The 13,695-nt window shown below is 38.2% G+C and overlaps 1 non-coding gene across 1 annotated transcript; it reads right to left on the reverse strand.

Annotated features, from left to right (window-relative positions):
- Positions 1 to 13,296: 13,296 nt before the first annotated feature.
- On the reverse strand, positions 13,297 to 13,429 carry LOC126026370 (small nucleolar RNA SNORA51). Its single transcript, XR_007501661.1, has one exon. It is a non-coding gene; the product is annotated as a small nucleolar RNA SNORA51 (small nucleolar RNA).
- Between the last annotated feature and the right edge of the window lie 266 nt (positions 13,430 to 13,695).

The following is a 13,695-nucleotide window of genomic DNA, read 5'->3' on the forward strand; positions in this document are numbered from 1 at the left end:
GCGATTTTTTCCTTATTAATGCAATTTTTTATTGCGAATATTTGGTAAGCGAATAATCGTGAATACTTTGCACCTAGCGCAGACATCATTTCCGCTGCTCCTCTCCACTGTCCCTTGCATTATCGGAGGCCTAAGGGAAAGAAGGGAGAAAAGTTTATTACAGAATTAGATTTTGTCATACATTCATCATGACTTCATGACCCTCCTGTGCTTCAAATGGAGCTCATTGACCTGCAATGCAACTTTGATCTCAAAGCCAAGTTCAGGGAGATTAGTGGAAAAGCAGACATGCATGGGCAATTTTTGAGAGAATTGCCTCTCAGCTTCCCTGAGCCTTCCCGAATGTTCAAGCACACCATGTGCCTTTTTGGGAGCACATATTTGTGTGAAAAGTTATTCTCCACATTGAACTTCAATAAGTCAAAGTACAGGTCTAGACTTAATGATGATCATCTTCAAGCCAAACTGAGGGTCTCAACTACTTCCTCTCTTAAAGCCAAATGTGGTTCAGATTTCTGAGAAGTTCTGTCAAGTCTCTGGCAGCAAGGAATAGGCAAAAGATGCCATGTTCAGAAGGACTGTTCATGATCTTCACTCAATGTTTTATTCATGTTCAGAAGAAATAATTAAAACTGTTAATAATGACGTTTGAGGACTATTTTTTGTGAAATCCCTTATGCGGCCCTGCCTCACCCTGACTTTGCCTTCTGCAGCCCCAGGTAAATTGAGTTTTAGACACCTGTTATACACAAATAATGATAGAGAATAGACATGAAAAAATCCCATTCAAAAATAAAAATAAAAAATAAAAATAGGGGCCGGAGAGATAGAACAGTGGCGTTTGCCTTTCAAGCAGTCGATCCAGGACCTAAGGTGGTTGGTTTGAATCCCGGCATCCCATATGGTTTCCTGTGCCTGCTAGGAGCTATTTCTGAGCAGATAGCCAGGAGTAACCCCTGAGCTCCACTGGGTGTGAGCCAAAAAAAAAAAATCCCATTCACATTAGTGGGGCCATAGAGATAGCATGGAGGTAGAGTGTTTGCCTTGCATGCAGAAGAATGGTGTTTTGAATCCCGGCATCCCATATTGTACCCCGAGCCTGCCAGGGGTGATTTCTGAGCATAGAGTCAGGAGTAACCCCTGAGCAAAGACGGGTGTGACCCAAACCCCCCCCCCAAAATCCCATTCACATAAACTCAAGTACCTTGGAATCAACTTAACTATAAAGGTAAACTACCTATGCAAAAAAAAACACAAAACTACAAAACCATGCTTTATGAAACAAAAGAGGACACAAGGAAACAGAGACACATACCCTGTTCATGTAATGGAAGTATTAACATCATTAAAATGACAATAGTTCCCAAAACATTGTATGGATATAATGTAATTCCTCTAAGGATACCCATGACATTCTTTAAAGAAGAGGATCTTGGGGCCGGGCGGTGGCGCTGGAGGTAAGGTGCCTGCCTTGCCTGCGCTAGCCTAGGACGGACCGCGGTTCGATCCCCCGGCGTCCCATATGGTCCCCCAAGAAGCCAAGAGCAACTTCTGAGCGCATAGCCAGGAGTAACCCCTGAGCGTCACAGGGTGTGGCCCAAAAACCAAAAAAAAAAAGAGGATCACCTGAAATTCACTTGGAACATAAATACCCACTAATAGATAAAGCAACCTTTATTCTATTTTATTTAAACCTTATTTTAAAGCAACATCTTATTTTACTAAAAATAAAATATGAGTCATAACTTGAACTAGCTAGTCCTGCCCCCCAATTAGAGGGGTAAATAAAGGAGGCATCAGGACCAAACAGGTGTAAGACTACGAAGTAATAGGATAGGTACAGAGGGGACCACATATTCTAGCAGCCCTGGGGGTGAGGGAAGAGGATATGGAAGGTAGGACAAAAACGGAGGAGTAGGGAAGACAAACCGGTGATAGGAATCCCCCCTGATTTTATGTAAATATGTACCTAAAATATTATTGTCAACAATATGTAAGCCACTATGATCAAAATAAAAATTATGTTAAAAAAATAAAAAAAATAAAATGTGAGGAATCACCTTTTCTAACTTTAAATTGTACTACAAAGCAATAGTCATTAAAATAGCATGGTATTGAAATAAAGATAAATCCTCAGACCAGTAAAATAAAATTGAGTGTTCAGAGAATATTTCCCAGACATACAATTAGTTAGTCTTTGATAAGTCTTTGATAAGAAATGCAATATGATGCAAGGAAAGCCTCTTCAACAAGTGTTGCTGGGACAACTGGTCAGCCACATGCAAAAAAGTAAATTTGGGTCTCCATTTTTATTATTAAAATAATATCTTTATATAAACACTGTGATTACAATCATGGTTTTAGTTGTTTTAAGTCATCAAAAGAATAACGTCCCTTCACCAGTGCAAATTCCCATCACCAATGCCCCATCTCCCTTCCCCCCCTCTGCCAGTATTCAAGACCTTGAAGTTCCCTACTCTCCTTCCCTTTTCCTTCCCATGTAACTATTTGTTTGGTGGGGAGGATATCCTTCTGTAGTTTCATTAACAAACACACAAACATTTATGAGTAGACATTATTGCACAAACACACTCACTCTGCATCTTTCTCTTTTCTTCTTATGTAAGGGTAGCCTGTAGAACACACTGCATATACTCTTCTGCCTCTTATTTCTTCTATTTTATATCCCAGGGCTCAGTCCCTGCTGTTCAGAGTTCTCTATCATTTATTTTATCACCTGCAGCCTCTGTCAGAGCTGCATTGTACCCTCAGGTGTGTTGGCATGCTATGCTGAAGTGTTTCCATTATGTATATACTTCTGTGTTCCAATATATTTGGTTACAATTTGTTCTTTAGGACTGAGAGTATTTAAGAGAATATGAGAAGCTTAACATTTTTTTCCACTTCTCCTTTTCCTATAAAACAAATGATTTCTTCCTACTATCCCTTCACCCCCCATTTCCAATCTGATATCCCGCCTTATTACCGCTCTTTACCCTCAGTTCTTAACCCATTAGGTATCAAGACCAACCTCCTACCCCAATAAGACATCACTCAGCTCTCAAGCAAAGGAACACCCACTCAGCCCCACATCTCGCCCCCCCTGCAAGAAACTATAACCAATACCCCTGCTGACTCATGCTCTGTGGCCCTCCTTCTCACCTTCCCCACAAATGTGAACTGTTGCTTGATACCAGACTTGATACCAGTCTTGCCTGGGATAATAGCTCAGGTCAAAACCAGGATGATGGAGCCTAACACTCTCACCTCCCAAAATGCATATAACATAGCACCATTTCTTCTTACAAAGGTGTACTAAAAAAGGGAAAATTATACGTACAGAAACAAGCTCTTATCTACTAGAGATAAGAACTCAAACTTTACAATACAGAGGCAATTCACACCTTGAACATATGTCATGTGGACCCAACTTAGATTCCACATGATTAGACAGTGACTATCCAACTGCGAACCTTAGATCCCAGACATAGAACCAACACAGTTCTCTGCAACAGTTCCAGGAACCAAGCTCCCTCTGGGACATTCTTAATACTGCTCTGACACCAACATGTGTCAGTTTTGATATGACATCCTGACAATGAAGAAATGGCAAAAACTTGTTCTAAAATTAGGTTGTCTTACTTCACCAGCTAATGATAAGATGAAATCAGAATATATGTCATCCTATGACCTGTGCAAAAGCCAAGATTGCTATCTACGGAAGACTGACTGTGACAGCCATGACTGGACAGAACTTATCCTGGGACCAATAAAAAACACCCTAGTCTAGGTTTTGGCCTACGATCTGTACAACAACCAAGATCTCTAATTCCAGAGGTCTGACTGAGTCAACTTCAATGGAGCAGATCTTCTGGAAATATAATGTAAGACTCTATTCTAGGCTTTGTCCTAGGATCAAGGCAAAAACCAAAACCACCAACTACAGAAGACTGATTAAAACAACAGTGAAGGAACAGAACTTCTAGAACCGTAAAGAAAGATTCCATTGTAGGCTCCATCCTTTGACCTGTGCAAATACCAAGATCTCTAGCTACAGAGGCCTGATTTTATCATCAATTATTGAGCAGAAAGTTCCAAGAAACCACAAAAGGACCTAGGGGAGAGTAAAAGAACATGTACGGAGTATGGAGTTATGCCCATGACAGTATACTTTAAGGGTGGAGAAACCCTAAGGGTGGAGAAACCCTGTATCTCTCAGGCCAAGGGAATTCCCTTTCTAATCTCCTCCAATATTTACTGTGCCTATGCAACAACAACAATAAAAGAAACACTAATTTTTTTTGGGGGGGTTGTAATTGTTGCTTTTTTTCTTTCTTCGGTGTTTTGTTTTGTTTTCATTTCAGGACCATGATTATTGTGTGGTTTTTATCTTTATTGCTGTGGTGCTTTTCAGGTTTTTTTGTTTAATTTTTTTTTGGTATTCTTGTTATGTTTTTCTTCCTTTTTACCCTTTCTTCTCTTAAATTGATATTTATAGCCTCTAGAAGGACACTGCCCATTCTTTGCTTGTTTGATTTTTGCCCATTTTCTTTTCTTTTCTTTCCTTCAAACTATATCACATAACTTGAACCATTTTGTTCCGCCTCACAAATTGAGGTACCAAGACCAAACAGTCGATGAATATTAAGTAGAAATAAGAAATGATCAGACTTAAACACCAAATCCAAAGCCAATGACAACAGAATCGATACCCAATCTACAACAAGCTAGACACAGAGGGGACCACTTATACTAGCAGTCTGGGGGGCAAAGGAGGGGGATATGTGATGCATGCTGGGAGCAGGGGTGGAGGGAGGACAGCATTGGTGGTGGGAATGTCCCTGATTCAATGTCACTGTGTAACTAAAATATTACTGTGAAAAATTTGTAATCCACTTTGGTCAAAATAAAAATTATTTCTATCTTTTTGTCTCTCTCCTGCCACCACTATCTTCCCTTCCCTCAACTCAGGTCCAGCATTGCTTGAATTTGGCATTTATTTGGTAAACGTTGAGCTACTTGAGTATATGCAAAAATGATGCTTTCTTAATTTACTTACAAAATTATGACATTTCCCCCATCTCAACAGTCCCCACTTAGTCTCACATCAGCTACTCTTTATTTTTTAGGCTGGAGATTTTACCTTAATCTTTTCTTTTCCTGTACTAAAAAAATCTTTTCTCTTTCTGAATATAGCAGTTAAAGCTGTCTGACTATCGCCCTGTAGGCGATATCTATATCTATACATCTATATAGATATCTATATCTATATATAATTTGTATTTATAGATTTATAAATTTCTTTGTTTTTGGAGGCAGGAGTCGTGACTTCTGTCAGTTTTTAATTTTTTAGACCTTGGAGCTCAGAGTTGCTGGTGTCCAGGCTTACATCTGACCATACTCCGGCAACCAGGTGGTACCAGAAATTAAAATTAAGCAAAGCATATGCTTCATCTTTTGAGCTATCTCTCTGACCCATCTCTCAGTTTTTGTTTTATTCTTTGTGAGATATGAAATGAAAAAATTAATTTATAAATAATATAGTCTCAAAGACATTAACATTTTTATGCTTAATTTCCCAATCTATAAAATGAGAAAACAATATATTTGCCACTCTTCTCTGCAATCCCTCAGTTCTCCAATTTTATGTCGAGAACCTATCCTGGTCTGTAGGTGTACCTATCTGAGACCCGCCCATTTCTGGGAGGGGTCTTGGGAACTGAATATTAGGTGTGACCTTACCTGCAAGACCCGACCCATTCCTGGGAGGGGTCTCCTACACTGGTCTAGATGCTACTGCCTAAACACGTGGCTGGTTGAATTTCTGTTGCCACCAAGCTATCAAAGGTATGCTAAACTCATAGAGGATGGCACAGCTTTACTTGCTCCTGAGCTCAAAACTAATTCTTCCTGTTCATACATTTAGTATTTTAGGAAGTACTGAGCCCCTAACATTCTCCTCTGAATGGACCTCCCCTTCTATCCTTTGTAAAACTCTTGCAGCTCTTCACATTATATGTTTGATAGAAAACTTCTAGAAGGGGTAGCAGTGATAGTACAATGGATAGGATGCTTCTTTGCAAGCAGCAGACCTGGATTCAATAACCAACATTGGTTCCCTGAGCTCTAATGGTGAGGCCCAAAAACCAAAGAAAAAAATTTCTGGAAACAAAATATCCTTTTCAAAGATTACTTTAGTTCACAAGTAATCTATCTCATTCCTCTGCCCCCATGAGGAGATAGGAAAATCCTACTGAATCAGCTCTCAACCAAGGCACACTAATCAACTACTTGTTGTCTGTCCCCTGACATGTGATACCTAATAGAAAAAAACAAATCCAAAACTGTATTATGAAAATAAACATGGACCAAAGAAATAATACAACTGATAAGGTGTTTGTCTTATAAATAGTTAACCTGGGTTTCATCCCTGGCACCACATACAGTCCCCCAAGTACTGCCAGGAGTGATACCAGAGCCAGGAGTAAGCCTTGATTACTTTCAGATATACCCAATAAAAAGGAATAAAAAAATTAAAAGTATCAATTGGAGCCTGAGATAAAAAATTTAGTATTGATTTTCCATTTGTCTTTGGCCTATTGTAGCCAAGTTAAAGTGTGGCTGTAATATTAGGCAGTAGCCAACAGCATCTCTTCTGAGAACAAAAGTGGCATATACCAGGAAATCCACAGCAAGCCTCAAATAGAAAGGGACAGACATTAGCAGAAATATCTCAGAGCAAAATTTTTGTACTACGGTAGATTTCTCATTAAATAGGATCATATCACTTCTACAGTGTTTTTGACTAAATAGTTCTAATAAAGGGCACAAGAATGTGCATTTATAACAAATTTTTAGGCATGCTTAAATTTTGGCTCAAAGTCATACATTGAGAATTTTGACTACTGGATTTAAACACTCTGCACTGTAACCACAAGATTGTTCTCCCTTTGAATGGAGAGATATATTAACCGTGAAATGCTAAGTCTAATTTACAAGAGTTGAAGAGAAAGGACTGAGAATAGATGGACTAAGCAGTGGTCCTCAAACTTTTTAAACAGGGGGCTAGTTCACTGTCCCTCAGACCACTGGAGAGCTGGACTATTGAAAAAACAAAAACTGTGAACAAATTCCTCTGCACACTGCATATATCTTATTTTGAAGTGAAGAAACAAAAAGGGAACAAATACAATTTGTGGCTCATGGGTCATAGTTTGTGGACCCCTGGTAGAGACCAACCCAGGGAAAGTTAAATAGAAAATGTGTGAGTTAAGGCTGAAGTATTCATCTCCTGAAATTTGGCAGTAAGAGATGAAACAACAATTTACAGTGAAGCAAACCAGGGCAAGAAGATAACTTGAGAGCAGCAATGTCATCCTTAGAAAATGTCAGTCTGTAAGTCTGTTATGCATTGAAGTGATCAAATATCAGCTCCTATCAAATTATACTTCTCTCTTCCAATAAAGCTTACTTTCTCTTTAGATATTAATGTTAGTAATAAAGTTCTGATACCTTGGGCCATTGTAGAATATTGGTTCAGAGAAAACAACTTTCTTCTATACTATTTTTTTTTTCATCTAAGACTTGTTCACATTTAAATGATCTGCATCTTGAAGTACCTGCCACTTACAAGTGGAGTTCAATATGCCACAGCACCCAAGATTATGAGCAGGAGCAACTCTATGGTTATTATCTCCTTGAAGCACTCCCTCCTGTCCAAATTTCAGCCATGAAAATCAATGAAGAGCAAACCAGAATCAATCTTAATTGATTGCTCAGGTTTTTTAATAATTATCATTATTCTCTAATGCTTGACAGAATAACAGCTATAGTCTGTTGACCTGTAATTTTAACCACATTCTAAATTCACATCACTATATAGCAATGATCTTGCATCTGTAAACAGCATACAGCCCCATGAAGTTGTAAATAGGAGAGGCAAAATAAAGGAGAAATGTGATAAGAATCATGTGCTTAGTTGTGTTTATTTTCTCTCTCTGTGTGTCTCAGTCTCTGTCTCTGTTTCTTTGCCTCTGTCTCCATCGGTCTCTCTGTCTCTCTGTCTCTGTCTCTGTGTCTCTGTCTCTCTCTGTCTCTCTCTCTGTCTCTCTGTCTCTCTCTTTTCCCCAAACACACACACACACACACACACACACACACACACACACACACACACACACACACCATCACCACCACCACCACCACCAGTTCCAGGTTTCACAGTTTTTATTTTGTTTTGTTTGTTGTTTTTTTTTGTTTGTTTTGCTTTTTGGACTACACCCTGTGATGCTCAGGGTTTACTCCTAGCTATGCGCTCAGAAATTGCTTCTGGCTCAGGGGACCATATGAGATGCTGGGGATCAAACTAAGGTCTGTCTAAATCAGCTGCATTCATGGCAAATGCCCTACCACTGTGCTATCTCTCTGGCCCCAAGGTTTTATAGTTTTTGTTGATGTTTGGGTATGTAAAGAGCAAAATTTAAAATTACAAAATGAACACAATATCTCAGTTCTCTTTGGGACATGAAAGATGAGAATTGGCTGTTTAAACTCATCTAGCTGGCTTGATTAGATTTTTAATTTAGACTAGGTTAGATTTTTAAATTATACTTTCTATAAAACAAAATAAGAACTTATATTTTAAGCTTTATTCATAAACCTTATTTTAAATACTTTAGTAGTAATAAACTGTAACTGCTTATATATCTTATAATAGGGTTCCAGAACAATTTGGTTTCAGTGTTGAATTCCAAACTAGAAATTAAAGGACCCTAAGCCATCTGTTGTTATTAGTGTTTTGCTTAATGTCAACTGAATTTTCTTTAGTTATAATCATTAGGTATTTCTTGGGAAAAATTTCTCAAGCCCTGTTAACTGCTGTAATTCATTTTATTTGTAAAATTCCTCTTACTCTCCTTATGTTCCAGACCATTTCATCTCATCTGTTGAGTTCTGTTAAGAAGACATACTTTCCAAATGACCAGCTGGAAATGAGTGGTTGGGAAAAAATATATTGCTGCTGACTTTCTAAATAATATAAGACCTCAGTTCATGTTGGTTGCACTCATTGAACATGCCCCGTTTTTAATTGTGTAAATATGACAAGGTGTATTGATCTCTTCTCTTATGTGCTTAATAAAAAAATCTATGAATATTACTAGACATAAACTATTATTCAAAAAGACATAGCTTTGAAATGTTTACACCTATGAATCAAATTTAAATAAAATAATTTATCACAGACCATTTTTCTGAGCTTACTGGGAGTTGATCTTAGATTTTTCATGAAGTATCATTAACTTGCATGTTGGCTTTGTCTAACTCTATATAAAGTATGCTGATTTATTAGAATGCTCACTCTACAGAAAACCATAATTGGAAGCTCTTGAAAGAATGTGTTTTATTGATCTAGTCAGTGACCACAGATATTACTGAAGTAAACCTCTTAACAGTGTTGGGGCGTATTTTGGTCATGATCAATGCTTCTGATCTTTTGTATTTTTTTGTTTTGTTTTATTTAATGCTATCTGCATTGATTTAAATCTGCAGTAAATGTTAAGTGCTAAATTTATCTTGACACAAGTTTTATTACTTTTCTGGAGATGCGAACTTTCTTTGTTGGTTATAGGTTAAAATCTTTCCTGACAGTCTGAAAATAATCTACTTGTACTTCTGTCAATATGCATGAGCATTTGACAATAAGTAAAGTGAAAAATTAAAAACAATTGAATCAAGTGTTTTATTTAATTTTTAATTAAAATTAATTAATTAAATTAAAATTTTAATTAAGAATTTTAAATTAAATTTAATTTTTTTTTTTTTTTTTTTTTTTTTTTTTTTGGTTTTTGGGCCACACCCGGTAACGCTCAGGGGTTACTCCTGGCTATGCGCTCAGAAGTCGCTCCTGGCTTGGGGGACCATATGGGACGCCGGGGGATCGAACCGCGGTCCGTCTCCTAGGCTAGCGCAGGTAAGGCAGGCACCTTACCTCCAGCGCCACCGCCCGGCCCCATTAAATTTAATTTTTAAATTAAAATAATTAAATTAAAGGGTTTTTTTTTTGTGTCACACCCAGCAGCCCTCAGGGGTTCCTCCTGGCTCTATGCTCAGAAATTGCCCCTGGCAGGCACGGGGGACCATATAGGATGCCAGGATTCGAACCACCATCCTTCTGCATGAAAGGCAAACACTACCTCCATGCTATCTCTTCGGCCCCTAAATTAAGTATTTTTTTTTAAACATTACAAGTATCTACCATGGTTCCTTCTAAAAATTTTATTTTTCTAAAAAATAGTAAGTTAAATTTACCATATTTTAGTGTTTTTAAACTTTTTTATTTTGTTGAAATCATTGTGACTTAAAAAGCCCTCCATATGGGCCCGGCAAGGCGGCGCTAGAGGTAAGGTGTCTGCCTTGCAAGCGCTAGACAAGGAAAGATCGCAACCGTGGTTCTATCTCCCAGAGTCCTGTATGGTCCCCCCAAGCCAGGGGCAATTTCTGAGCGCTTAGCCAGGAGTAACCCCTGAGCATCAAATGGGTGTGGCCCGAAAAAAAAAAAGCCCTCCATATTTGGATTTCAGACATATCTGAATTAGAGCCATTCCCATCACCAGTATAGACTTCCCTCCACCAATATTCGCAGAGTTTATTCTATAACACCACACTTTGCCCCCTGGCCTGCCAGTATAACTGGTCTATTGTAAGTTTATATTGTTATAAGATGGGGCTTTTGATTCTATTGTCATTGACTTTGGCTTGTATATTTAATTCTGTCCTTTTTTATCTCCACCAATGCATTTGAAACCATGTGGCCCCTAATCCCAGCCTTTCTTTTTTTTTTCTTCCTTAATTTTATTGAAAAATGCAGAAATATTAGATAAAACAAAGTAATTCATGTCTCAAGTCCTATAAAAAAAAAAGGCAGGAGCCCCTATATAAAAGACTTTTAGAATGGGGATGGCAATCTTTTTTCATAGGCACAGCAAAAGTTTGGGAAATAAAAAGGAAAAACATTTGGCCTAAAAAAAAAGGGTGTACCTACCCATGAAACATCCTGCCATAAGACCAACTACAGGTTCCAGACATATTAAGTTGTCTAACGCCAAAGTTTTTCTTCATGGTCCCTGGAAAAGTTCTACTCCAATATGGTTGCTGCAGTTAGGCTTCTGTAAATGGAGCTCTTTTTTTTTTTTTTGCACAGGTTTTATGTTGAAGTCAGGGTGTCAAGGAGTGTCTTCAGGTTTCATCTCACCATTAGGTGGTGAGGTAGGAAAATTTGCCCTGAAAGCAAGTTGTTGCTGTTTTCAAGTCATTATGTCATATGAACCTATCCGGGAGCAAGCAGGTGGTAGGGCAGCATTAGGAGTCCACTATACACATACTCTCTATCACACACACACACACACACACACACACACACACGTAGACTGACAATGAAGATCGATCTCTAGGTTGCAGTTGAAAAACTGTCCGAGTGGAATGGGTCAGATCGCTATAAAAAAATATAAAGCTGGCAAGTCAGATGAAAAGATTTTCTAATTCTTAGGCAAATTGTCATTGGTGAGGGTAAACTTTTCTGAAGAAAGTCTTCCTGGGTAAGAATGTGCAAAGAGCATTCTTAAAACAATAATAAATTTCAAGTTTCAGGTCTAGAAAAATAAGCGATATGGTAATGAGGACTTTAAAAGGAATATACACCATGAAGTATCATCTAATGGGTCTTGAGCATCTAGGTTCCTTTCGTGAAAGCAAACTGAAAACCTGGGCATTATGATATACTAGTAAACTCACTTGAATTAAAAATAAATTGCAAAAATATGCTCAATGAATGAGCCCTGAAGCAAGAGTCTATGGAATCCAATCGTCTTTTCCAATGATATAGGTGTACATTCACATTTGATCATTTTGACAGGCATAATTAAATGGAAATGAATATATTAGAATATTTGCCAAGATATTATCTAATAACCACTGTATTTGGAGTCTAATATTATATAGATCTGCAATGTGAAACTAGGGTGACCAACCCACATCTCCAAGAATCACTGTGTAAAAAAAGATTAAAGAATTCTTATAAACATATTAAAATGACTACACTAAAAGACCCTTATATTGAATACTGTAGTGAGAGTTCATGGCTTACAAATGCATTCTGCTCTTGTTCTTGTGGATAAAAGTATTAGATCAATAATATAGGCCTCTTTAACGAGCAGTTGATTGCACACCTGCTCAATCTAAACAGCTGTGTCTGTTGCAGTAGGTCTCTTTGAAGTAAAAAAAAAAAAGAATATAAGCTTTTGTGTTTCTCCTCTTCCATCCAGTTTTTTTTCCTGCTCCTCACTATACTCTGGACATCTACCATTTAGACCATTGTGTTTCTTAGTGGAATTATTCTAAATACCGCATGTAAGTGACATTATTCTGTATTTATCCATCTTCTTGTGGCTTACTTCATTTAACATACTACCTTCACGAAGGGGTCTCAAACTCAATTTACCTGGGGGCCGCAGGAGGCAAAGTCAGGGTGATCCTTAAGTGCAAAGTCAGTAGTAAGCCTTGAACATTGGGGGGTGTGACCCAAACAACTAAAACAAAACAAAACAAAAAAAGATTCCTCTAGGGCAGGGCCACAAAATGTTGTACCGCGAGTTTGAGACCCCTAGATTAAATCTAGTTCCATCAGTGTTGCTGAAATTTGTATGATTGCATCATTACACAGCTATGTAGTATTACATTGTGTATATGAACCACATCTTTGTAATCCACTCATCTGTTATTGGACATTTAGGTTGATGTCCAAGTCTTAGCTATTGTACTGAGTGCTGCAGTGAATAGCAGTGTGCATACATTCTTTTGGATGAATGTTTTTCTGTCCTGGGAATAGAGACCCAAAAGATGGGTTGCTGGGTCATATGGCAGTTCAATTTTGAGTTTACTGGTAATCCTCCATACTGTTTTCCCTAGGGATTGGATCAGGAAAATTCCTACCAGCAGTGAATGACAGGTTCTTACTCACCACAAACCTGCCCAAAGAGATTGTTCTCATTATTTTTGAGGTGGGTCATACCCAGTGGTACTTGGGTTACTCCTAGCTCTGCAGCTCAGAAATCATTCCTGGCAGACTCAAGGGACCATATGGGATGCTAGGAATCAAATCCACAGTCTTTCCGGGGTCAGTCACGTGCAAGGCAAACACCCTACCACTGTGCTATCTTTTCATTATTTTTGATATATGTCATCATCACTGGTATAAGATGATATCTCATTGCTGTCTTCATTTGGAATTGCCTAATTTTTTTTTGTTCCCCAATTCACAATACAGACCAAGCAAAGGGTCTGTGTTGAGGTGTATATGGGGTGCATTTACTGTACCTTCTCTTTCTATACAGTCAGTGTAAAGAACACAGCCTGTGGTAAGAATTGGGAGGCCTTTCTTTTCTTTCTTTTTTTTATTATATATATATATATATAAAATCCTTCACCAGTGCAACATTCCCATGACCAATATCCCAAGTGTCCTTCCTCCCCACCCCACAATGGTCTGTACTCTAGACAGGCTTTCTATTTCCCTCATTCAGTCACATTTTGTTATGATAGTTCTCAGTGTAATTATTTCTGTGACTGCACTAAATGATCCCTGTGGTGAGCTTCATGTCAGGAGTTGGATTCTCCAGTCCTCCTCTATTTTGCCTCTGA

This window comes from Suncus etruscus, chromosome 13, assembly GCF_024139225.1.
Source record: "Suncus etruscus isolate mSunEtr1 chromosome 13, mSunEtr1.pri.cur, whole genome shotgun sequence".
NCBI classification, from domain to species: domain Eukaryota; kingdom Metazoa; phylum Chordata; class Mammalia; order Eulipotyphla; family Soricidae; genus Suncus; species Suncus etruscus.